Raw genomic sequence first — 11,307 nt, forward strand, 5'->3', positions numbered from 1 at the left:
GGTCTCGATCTCCTGACCTCGTGATCCACCCGTCTCGGCCTCCCAAAGTGCTGAGATTACAGGCGTGAGCCACCGCGCCCGGCCTAATGATGGTTTCTTTTGCTGTGCCGAAGCTCTTTAGTTTAATTAGATCCCATTTGGCAATTTTTGCTTCTGTTGCAATTGCTTTTGATGTCTTCATCATGAAATCTTTGCCTGTGCCTATGTCCTGAGTGGTATTGCCTAGATTTTCTTCTAGGGTTTTTATAGTTTTGGGTTTTACATTTAAGTCTTTAATTCATCTTGAGTTAATTTTTGTATAAAGTATAAGGAAGGGGTCCAGTTTCAATTTTCTGCATATGGCTAGCCAGTTTTCCCAGCACCAATTTATTAAATAGGGAATCCTTTCCCCATTGCTTGTTTTTCTCAGATTTGTCAAAGATCAGATAGTTGTAGATATGTGGTCTTATTTCTGGGATCTCTATTCTGTTCCATTGGTCTGTGTGTCTGTTTTTGTACCAGTACCATGCTATTTTGGTTACTGTAGCCTTATAGTATAGTTTGATTGAAGTCAGGTAGTGTGATGCCTCCAGCTTTGTTCTCTTTGCTTAAGACTATCTTGGCTGTATGGGCTCTTTTTTTGTTCCATATAAATTTTAAAGTAGTGTTTTGTTTTGTTTTTTAATTTTGTGAAGAATGTCAATGGTAGTTTAATGGAAATAGCATTGAATCTATAAATTACTGTGGACAGTATGGCCATTTTCATGATATTGATTCTTCCTATCCATGAGCATAGAATGTTTTTCCATTTGTTTGTGTCCTCTCTTATTTCCTTGAGCAGTGGTTTGTAGTTCTCCTTGAAGAGGTCCTTTGCTTCCCTTATTAGCTATATTCCTAGGTATTTTATTATCTTTGTAGCAATTGTGAATGGGAGTTCATTTATGATTTGCCTCTCTGCTTGTCTATCATAGGTGTGCAGGAATGTTTGTGATTTTTGCACATTGATTTTGTATCCTGAGTCTTCGCTGAAGTTGCTTATTAGTTTAAGAAGCTTTTGGGCTGAGACAATGGAGTTTTCTAGATATAGGATCATGTCATCTGCAAACAGAGACAGTTTGACTTCCTCTCTTCCTATTTGAATATCCTTTATTTCTTTCTCTTGCCTGATTGCCCTGGCCAGTACTTCCAATAGTGTGTTGAATAGGAATAGTGAGAGAGGGCATCCTTGTCTTGTGTGGGTTTTCAAGGGGAATGCTTCCAGATTTTGCCCATTCAGTATGACATTGGCTGTCAGTTTGTCATAAACCCCCTTATTATTTTGAGGTATGTCAGGAGTTTTTAACATGAAAGGATGTTGAATTTTATTGAAGGCCTTTTCGGCATTTATTGAGATAATCATGTGGTTTTTGTCTTTAGTTCTGTTTATGTGATGAATTACGTTTATTGATTTGCATATGTTGAACCAGTTTTGCATCCCCGGTATGAAGCCGACTTGATCATGGTGGATAAACTTTTTGATATGCTGCTGGATTCAGTTAGCCAGTATTTTATTGAGGATTTTTACGTCAGTGATATTGGCCTGAAGTTTTCTTTTTATTGTTGTATCTCTGCCAGGTTTTGGTATCAAAATGATGCTGGCCTCATAACATGAGTTAGGGAGAAATGCCTCCTTTTCAATTGTTTGGAATAGTTTCGGAAAGAATGGTACCAGCTCCTCTTTGTATCTTTGGTAGAATTCAGCTGTAAATCCATCTGGTCCTGAGTCTTTTTTGGTTAGTAGGCTAGTTATTACTGCCTCAGTTTCAGAACATGCTATTGGTCTATTCAGGGATTCAACGTTTTCCTGGTTCAGTCTTGGGAGGGTGTATGTGTCCCGGAATTTATGCATTTCTTCTAGATTTTCTGGTTTATTTGCATAAAGGTGTTTATAATATTCTCTGATGGTAGTTTGTATTTCTGTGGGGTCAGTGGTGATATCCCCTTTATCATTTTTTATTGTGTCTATTTGATTCTTCTCTCTTTTCTTCATTAGTCTAGTTAGTGGTCTATCTATTTTATTACTTTTTTTTCAAATAACTAGCTCCTGGATTCATTGATTTTTTTTTTTTTTGAAGGCTTTTGAAGGGTTTTTTGTGTCTCTGTTTCCTTCAGTTCTGCTCTGATTTTGGTTATTTCTTGTCTTCTGCAAGCTTTGGGGTTTGTTTCCTCTTGGTTCTCTAGTTCTTTTAGTTGTGATGTTAGGGTGTCAATTTTCTAACAAAAGCTAGAAAGTGAGATCTTTCTAGCTTTTTGATGTGGGCACTTAGTGCTATAAGTTTCCTTCTTAACACTGCTTTAGCTGCATCCCAGAGATTCTGGTATGTTGTCTCTTTGTTCTCATTGGTTGAAAAGAACTTCTTGATTTCTGCCTTAATTTCATTATTTACTCAGGAGTCATTCAGGAGCAGGTTGTTCAATTTCTATGTAGTTGTTTGGTTTTGAGTGAGTTTCTTAATCTGGCGCTCTAATTTGATTGCTCTGTGGTCTGAGAGACTGTTTGTTATGATTTCAGTTCTTCTGCATTTGTTGAGGAGTGTTTTACTTCCAATTAAGTGAACAGTTTCAGAGTAAGTGCCATGTGTTGCTGAGAAGAACGTATATTCTATTGTTTTTGGGTGGAGAGTTCTGTAGATATCTATCAAGGTCCACTTGATCCAGAGCTGAGTTCAAGTCCTGAATATCCTTGTTAATTTTCTGTTTTGATGATCTAATATTGACAGTGAGGTGTTAAAGTCTCCCACAATTATTGTGTGGGAGTCTAAGTCTCTTTGTTGGTCTCTAAGAACTTGTTTTATGAATCTGGGTGCTCCAGTATTGGGTGCATATATTTTTAAGATAACTCCTCTTGTTGAATTGAACCCTTTACCATTATGTAATGCCCTTTCTTGTCTTTTTTGGTTTGTGTTGGTTTGAAGTCTGTTTGGCCAGAAACTAGGATTGTAACCCCTGCATTTTTCTGCTTTCCATTTGCTTGGTAAATTTTCCTCCATCCCTTTATAATGAGCCTACGTGTGTCTGCGCTGAGATGGGTCTCTTCAATATAGCACACCAATGGGTCTTGACTCTTCATCCAGCTTGCCATTCCGTGTCTTTTTACTGGGGCACTTGGCCCATTTACATTTAAGGTTAATATTGTTGTGTGTGAATTTGATCTTGTCACCATGATGCTGGCCGGTTATTTTGCAGACTTGTTGATGCAGTTGCTTCATAGTGTCATTGGTCTTTGCACTTCAGTGTGTTTTTGCAGTGGCTGGTAACAGTTTTTCCTTTCCATATTTAGTGCTTGCTTCAGGAGCTCTTGCAAGGCAGGCCTGGTGGTGATGAATTCCCTCAGCATTTGCTTATCTGAAAAGGATTTTATTTCTCCTCCAGCCTATGAAACTTAGTTTGGCCAGAATCTGGGTTGGAAATTATTTTCTTTAAGAATGTTGAATATTGACCCCTAATCTCTTCTGGCTTGTAGGGTTTCTGCTGAGAAGTCTACTGTTAGTCTGATAGGTTTCTCTTTGTGGGTGACCCAGCCTTTCTCTCTGGCTGCCCTCAACATTTTTTTCCTTTGTTTTGACCTTGGAGGATCTGATGATTACGTGTCTTGGGGTTGATTTCTCATGGAGTATCTTACTGGGGTTTTCTGGATTTCTTGAATTTGAAGGTTGGCCTGTCTTGTTAGGTTGGGGAACTTCCCCTGGATAATATCCTGAAGTATGTTTCCCAACTTGGTTCTTTTTTCCCCGTATTTAAACATAAACTAATATTTAGTCATTAATGCTTCAGTATTCTTTTTTGTTTATTTGAAGACTGAATCTTGCTCTTTCATCCAGGCTGGAGTGCAGTGGTGTGATCTTGGTTCACTGCAATTTCCACCTCCCAGGCTCAAGCAATTCTCATGCGTCAGCCTCCCAAGTAGCTGGGATTGCCGGCATGCACCACCACACCCTGCTAATATTTGTATTTTTAGTAGAGATGGGGTTTCACCATGTTGGCCAGGCTGGTCTTGAACTCGTGGCCTCAAGTGATCTGCCTGCCTTGACCTCCCAAATTACTGGGATTACAGGTGTGAGCCACTGTGTCTGGCCTATTTAAACTTAATTAGAAATTACCTAGGCATGTAATGAATATCTATTACCTAATTTAACTTACCATAACTTTAAAGCTTTTGAGCTACCAGAGAGATTTTTGAAACTATGAAAAGTTTACTTATAAACTTTTATCTCACTTACATTCACCTAATTCCCTTGTTCTCAGCAATTATGCTTGAATTACTCATGAAAAATTTCACAGGACATTAAACAAAACTAGTCATTACCAGGCTGGGCGCAGTGGCTCACACCTGTAATCCCAGCACTTTGGGAGGCTGAGGCAGGTGGATCACTTGAGGTCAGGAGTTTGAGACCAGCCTGGCCAACATGATGAAACCCCATCTCTACTAAAAATACAAAAATTAGTAGGGCGTGGTGGCATGCACTTATAGTCCCAGTCACTCAGGAGGCGGAGGCAGGAGAATCTCTTGAACCCAGGAGCCGGAGGTTGCAGTGAGCTGAGATGGCACCACTGCATGCCAGCCTGGGTGACAGAGCAAGACTCTGTCTCAAAAGCAAACAAACAAACAACTAGCCATTATCTTAAGTCATTTCCCTGTTAACAGTTTTTACAGCATGTTCTTATTAGGCAGTCATCATCAAAGCAAGAAACTAAAAGTTATATACGATTTTTTAATGTGTAAGTCAGGAGAGGAGACACAACTGTTTATCATTAACCCAAAAATATTTTTTAAAATTCTCTTTATTTTTACAACAATTATCTTAGAAAAATCTACAATATTAAACAAATCTTATTTACCAAAGGTTTCTCCAAGTCATGTAAACTCTGAAAGCATTTGGGTTAGTTTCTGCACTTCCAAAGGGTTTAAGGAATACTTAATTCATAAGAGCACATATTTTCCTTTAAGCCAGTCAAATGGACCTTCTTTAAGAGATTTTATAATTTGGAAATAGTATCTGAGGTAGGAAAATATGATTTATATAACATATAAACAGACACACATAAATATACATGTTGGGGCTCAGAAAACAATACCCCAAAATGAAGGCTCAGAAATGAAAGTTTTCTTCTGAACTTTTTCTGCCCTCTTGCCTTAGTCCTTTTTTCCCCCAACGGTAGCTATAGAAACTAGAATCGCTCTTCCCCAAGGCAGGTCATAAAAACCAGAACCCCTTTCCTTCAAAGCCAGCTGTGAAAACGAAACATATTACTCTGCCTTTCCCTCCACCTTTCTGTGTAAAAACTGGCTGTAAAGAAATGATCTGATCCATCTAGTCTGACTGTAGGTCATGAGACCCTCAATCCAGAGGGGGTCCTGCCCCACACCTATAGGCAGGAATGCATGCTCAGAGAGGCCAACAGGAATCTAGACAGGCCGTGCTGGTTTCCCCCTCAGTCTACTAGCATCAGATCATACCCTTTCTGTCCAATCATATTTCTACATAACTGTTCCTACTTTGTTGAACCTAAGCATAAAACTTCACAATTTCCCTTGTATCTTTGAATCTTCATTCTGAAGGCTCCCATGTATACCTGTTAAATAAATTTGTTTGCCTTTTCTCCAATTAATCTACCTTCTGTGAGTTGATTTTTCAGCAAACCTTCAGGAGCCAAAGGGAACTTTTCTCTTGCCCCTACAGAGTCCCAGACTCCCTGCATTTAAATGAACTCATTATTTTCTGTCTTCCTGAAACCTTTCCTACTAGAGATCTTTTACCAAACCCAGTTCAGTTTTTGTCTAACCTGGTCGGTTACCTAAAGCCTTCCTGTAGAACCTAATCCAGTTTCTCTTGTGACTTCCACAGATAGTCTGGATTGAAACTGTTCATATAAATTTGGACACACGTAATGGAGCTCATATCCAAGGGGGACTTACCATTGACACCCTCCAAATGTGCAAAGAGAAGCAGTGAGCACAAGGGGCTCAGCAGAGTAGCCAGTCTGTTTGCTTATTAATCCTGGAGTTCATCAATGGGGATCTCCTTTGAACCCTTGCTTTTGACCCTACGTCTAATAAAATAAAACCTTAGACAAAATAAATTTAACAGAGTTTATTTGAGCAAATAATAATTCAAAAATCAGGTAGCCCTCAGAACCTGAAGAGGTTCAGAGAGCTCTGCTCTGCAATGTGGCCAGTGAATATTTATAAACAAGAAAAGGCTGAAGAATGCAGAATCAAAGAATAAAAGACGGATTGATCATTTCAAAGTTGTTCTCCTTCAAAGGGTTAAAGCAGAGGGGCTTTCCTTGTTACGCCAGCTAAAACTGGCCTGTTCGAGGATTTGGCTATTATCTCTCTCCTGATTTCTCTGGAAGGTTAAACAACTTAGTTTCAGTTTGGTGACATGAAACTTTAGCATGAGTGACTCCATTTTGGTTTGGTCTGGTGGGGTCTAGTGCAGGAACCTAGTCCAAATCAATGGCCTCCTACAAATTTTATTTAATAGGAGGTAATGATCCCAAAAGTTTAATGTGAGAATTTAGAAAATCAACTAAAAAAAGCCTAGTTATCAAATCTGTAAATCAAACAAAATCTAGAATATATAGACTTTTTAGTGTAGAAAACAGGATGTATTGTGTGGTTGCATTTTTAAAATACATATAGGGTGAGACTTCTGGCTATTGCAGAGTGAAGAGGTTGGCAAATTCTCACCGCCACAAAACTGGGCAACATTGTGAAAACCAATTTCAGGACTATGGAAATCAACCAAAAGGAAACAAGGAATTAAGAAGTTTTTAGTCTGAAAATGTACTGGCCAGGTGCGGTGGCTCACACCTGTAATCCCAACACTTTGGGAGGCCGAGGTGGGTGGATCACTTGAGGTCAGGAGTTTGAGACTAGTCTGGCCAACATGGTGAAACCCCGTCTCTACTAAAAATACAAAAATTAGCCAGGCGTAGTGGCAAACGCCTGTAATCCAGCTACTCGGGAGGCTGAGGCAGAAGAATTGCTTGAACCCGGAAGCGGAGGTTGCAGTGAGCCAGGATCACTCTCTGTGCACTTCAGCCTGGATGACAGAGCAAGACTTCATTTTAAAAAAAAAAAGTTGTATGTAAAAATGATTGATGAGCATCTAGGGTTTTCATGCCTGGAGCTTCACCCTTCCCTGTGCCCTGAGGACATGCCGCCTAGCAGTTTTACCAGGGCAGTACTGGCTGTGAAAACCATCAGCCTCACTGTCAGAGGGATATAGATTTGATTTGGAGGGGGAAATGTAACCCCACACCCAATAGTGTTGTCAGTAAAAGCTGTAAACTCAGTAGAAATTGGAAAGGAAAACTCACAGCTCGGCTAGTCTGCAAACACAGTCTTGGTTGGTGTGAGCAGCTGACCAGCTAGAAATTTAATGGAGAAAGCCTAGAAACAAGAAAGCCATAGAAATGCTATGTAATGGCCGGGCGCGGTGGCTCAAGCCTGTAATCCCAGCACTTTGGGAGGCCGAGACGGGCGGATCACGAGGTCAGGAGATCGAGACCATCCTGGCTAACATGGTGAAACCCCGTCTCTACTAAAAATACAAGGCGGGCGCCTGTAGTCCCAGCTACTCCGGAGGCTGAGGCAGGAGAATGGCGGGAACCCGGGAGGCGGAGCTTGCAGTGAGCTGAGATCCGGCCACTGCACTCCAGCCTGGGCGACAGAGCAAGACTCCGTCTCAAAAAAAAAAAAAAGAAATGCTATGTAATCTCTCCACAGATGCCGATTGACCAGGAAACTATGCATATGCACAGGGGAAAGCCATGAGGGCCTTGACAAAAGTAAAAGTTAGGCAGACTTGAAAATAGAGTGAACTTTAAATGTATTCTTCATCCCACACACAGATCCATCAGCAGAAGATGGATCTTGTAGGCTTAAGGTGTTCGAGCAGAACCTGTGCCCAATCATTGGCTGACCACTAAGTTAAGCTCCAGGGACTACTCTTAGAAGGCCAGGCTAAAAATTAAACACAAGACTTAAAAACAAAAGGCTGAACAGAGACATTAGTGGCCATGTGCTACAGGAGGCAAAGATGTCGCTGATTACTTCTGGGAAAGCAAATAAAGACAATAATAACTGCCTCGGGAAAAGAAATCAGAGTCCAGAGTTGCTAGAGTATATTATCTAAAATGTCAAGTTTTCAAAAAGCATTATGGGACATGAAGAAACAAAATCTGACCCATACTCAGGAAAAAAAAAAAAAAGCAAATATAAACTATGAGTGGTTCCAGAAATTAGATTATTGGACAAAGATTTCAAAGCAGCTATTATAAATATGTTCAAAGAACTAAAGAAAACCATGCTTAAGAATGAGTAAATCAGTGTAATGACAATGATTCAACAAATAGATGATCTCACTTAAAATGCAGAAATTAGTTTTTAAAAAAGAACCCAGTGGAAATTCTGAGTTGCAATAAATAATAACAAAAATAAAAATACTAGAGGAGGTCACAGAAGAGTCAGTGAAATTGAAGATAGATCATTAGAAATTACTCAGTGGGAAAAAAAAGAGAGGAAAAGATAGAAGAAAAAATACACAGTGCCTCAGAGACTGGTGGGATAACATGAAGCATACCAACATACATGTAATTGGAATCCCAGAAGGAGACTCCAGAGAAATGACAGAAAAATGTTTAATGACATAATGCATGAAAATTCCCCAAATTTGACTTTAAAAAATCATTTCACAGACTCCAGAAGCTCGAGAAACTCTAAGTAGAATAAATACGAAGAGATTCGCACCCGGGCACATCATGGACAAACCACTGGAAGCCACACCAAAGACAAGAGAAAATCTTGAAACTAGCAAGAGAAAAACAAATCACCATATACAAGGGGACCAATATGATTAATGGTCAACTTCTTGTGTTTAAACCATGGAGACCAAAAGACAGTATAATTACATATTCAAATTGCTGAAAGAAAAAGAAAAAACTGGCTGGGCGCTGTGGCTCACACCTGTAATCTCAGCACTTTGGGAGGCTGAGGCGGGTGGATCCCTTGAGGTCGAGGGTTCGAGACCAGCCTGACCAACATGGAGACCCTCCCCATCTCTACTAAAAAAATACAAAATTAGCTGGGCATGGTGGCACATGGCTGTAATCCCAGCTACTTGGGAGGCTGAGACAAGAGGATCGATTGAGGCCAGGAGTTCAAGACCAGCCTGGGCAACATAGGGAGACCCTCCCCATCTCTACTAAAAAAATACAAAATTAGCTGGGCATGGTGGCACATGGCTGTAATCCCAGCTACTTGGGAGGCTGAGGCAGGAAAATCACTTGAACCCGGGAGGCGGAGGTTGCAGTGAGCTGAGATTGTGCCATTGCACTTCAGCCTGGGCAACAAGAGTGAAACTCCATCTCAAAAAAAAAAAAAAAAAAAAAAGAAAAGAAAAGAAAGAAAGAAAGAAAAAACTATGGACCAAGAATTCAAAATCTAGAAAAACTAATCTTTAATAATGAAGGTAAACTATATTCCCAGATAAAGAAAGAATGAGATAATTTGTTGCTAACTGACCTGTTTACAAAAAATAAAGAAACAAAAAATGCAGGAAATGGTAAATATGTGGACAAATAAAGACATATAATCATTGATCTTTTCTTATGATTACTTTGAAAAACATTCTGTAAAACTATCATTCCAACTCAATTCTAAACTTGTAACACATACATGTGTAACATGTAAATACTAATCACATAAAGGAAAGTGGAAATAAACTTATAGTGGAGAAAAGTTGTTATATTTTACTGGAACTAAGTCAGTATCAACTTGAAGTAGATTGTGACAAGGTAAGATGTATATATTCATCTGTCGAGCAACCATTACTAAAATAAAATGTTTAAATAGCTGCTAGGCATGGTGGCTTACATTTGTAATCCCAGCACTTTGGGAGGCCAAGGCAGGCAGATTGCTTGAGCTGGGGAACTCAAGACTAGCCTAGGCAACGTGGTGAAACCTCATTTCTATAAAAAACACAAAAATTAGTCAGGCATGGTGGGACTAAAAATGGGCACCAGGAGGTTGAGTCTTCAGTGAGCTGCAGTCATGCCACTACACTCCAGCCTCGGCAACAGAGCAAAACCCTGTCTCAAATAAATAAATAAATTAATTAATTAAATAAATTAAATAAAGTAAATAAAAATGTTACACAATACATTTGTTTAACACAAGACAGTAAAAGAGTAACAAAAGAACAAAAAAACTGCAACATATAGGAACTAAATAGCAAAATGATAGATATCCAGTCCTATCAAGTACACTAAAAGTATATTATTTCCTGAACATCTAATGAAAAGGTAGAAATTCTCAGGCTGGATACAAAACAATATCTGATAGTATGCTGTCTACAAAAGACAAACTTGAAATTCAAAGATAAATAAAGATTGACAAAGAATAGGGAAAGTTTTACTATGTAAACAGTAACAGTAAGATAGCTGGTATGGTCATACAGACATCAGACAAATAGACTGTAAGACAAAAAATACGCTAGAAATGAGGAGAGATATTTCATAATGTCAAAAATGTCAGTACATCAGGAAGATATAAGTGTATACACACCTAAAAACAGAGCCCCCAAATATATAAGACAAAAATTGACAGAATCAAAAGAAGAAATTGACAATTCCACAACTTTTGATATTGATAGAACAACCGGACAGAAGATGAGTAATGCTGGAAAAAAGCATGATGGAAGATTATACATTCTTTTCTTCTTTTTTTTTTTTAATGGGGTCTTATATTTCACTATGTTGCCTAGGCTGGCCTTGATTTCCTGGACTTAAGCAATCCTTCCACCTCAGCCTACTGAGTAGCTGAGAGTACAGGCACTCACCACTGGGCCTGGCTACTGAATACACCTTCTTTTTAAGTGTATATGAAACATTCTCTGGGTTAGACCATATGCTAGGCCATTAAACAAATATAAACAAATTTGAAATAATTTGAATTATTCAAAACATGTTCTCTGAATACAATGGAGTTAAGAAATTTGAGACATCCCCAAATATTTGGAAGTTAAACAATGCATTTCTAAGTAACCCATGCACCAAAAAATAAATAAATAAGGAAATCAAAAAACGTTAAGAGGCTGGGAGCAGTGGCTCACACCTATAATCCCAGCACTTTGGGAGGCTGAGACAGGAGATTTGCTTAAAACCAGGAGTTCCAGACCAGCCTGGGCAGCATGATGAAACTCCATTTCTACCAAAAGTTAAAAAAATTTTAGGCCGGGCGCGGTGGCTCAAGCCTGTAATCCCAGCACTTTGGGAGGCCGA

This window comes from Colobus angolensis, unplaced genomic scaffold (assembly GCF_000951035.1).
Source record: "Colobus angolensis palliatus isolate OR3802 unplaced genomic scaffold, Cang.pa_1.0 Scaffold35, whole genome shotgun sequence".
Lineage (NCBI taxonomy): Eukaryota > Metazoa > Chordata > Mammalia > Primates > Cercopithecidae > Colobus > Colobus angolensis.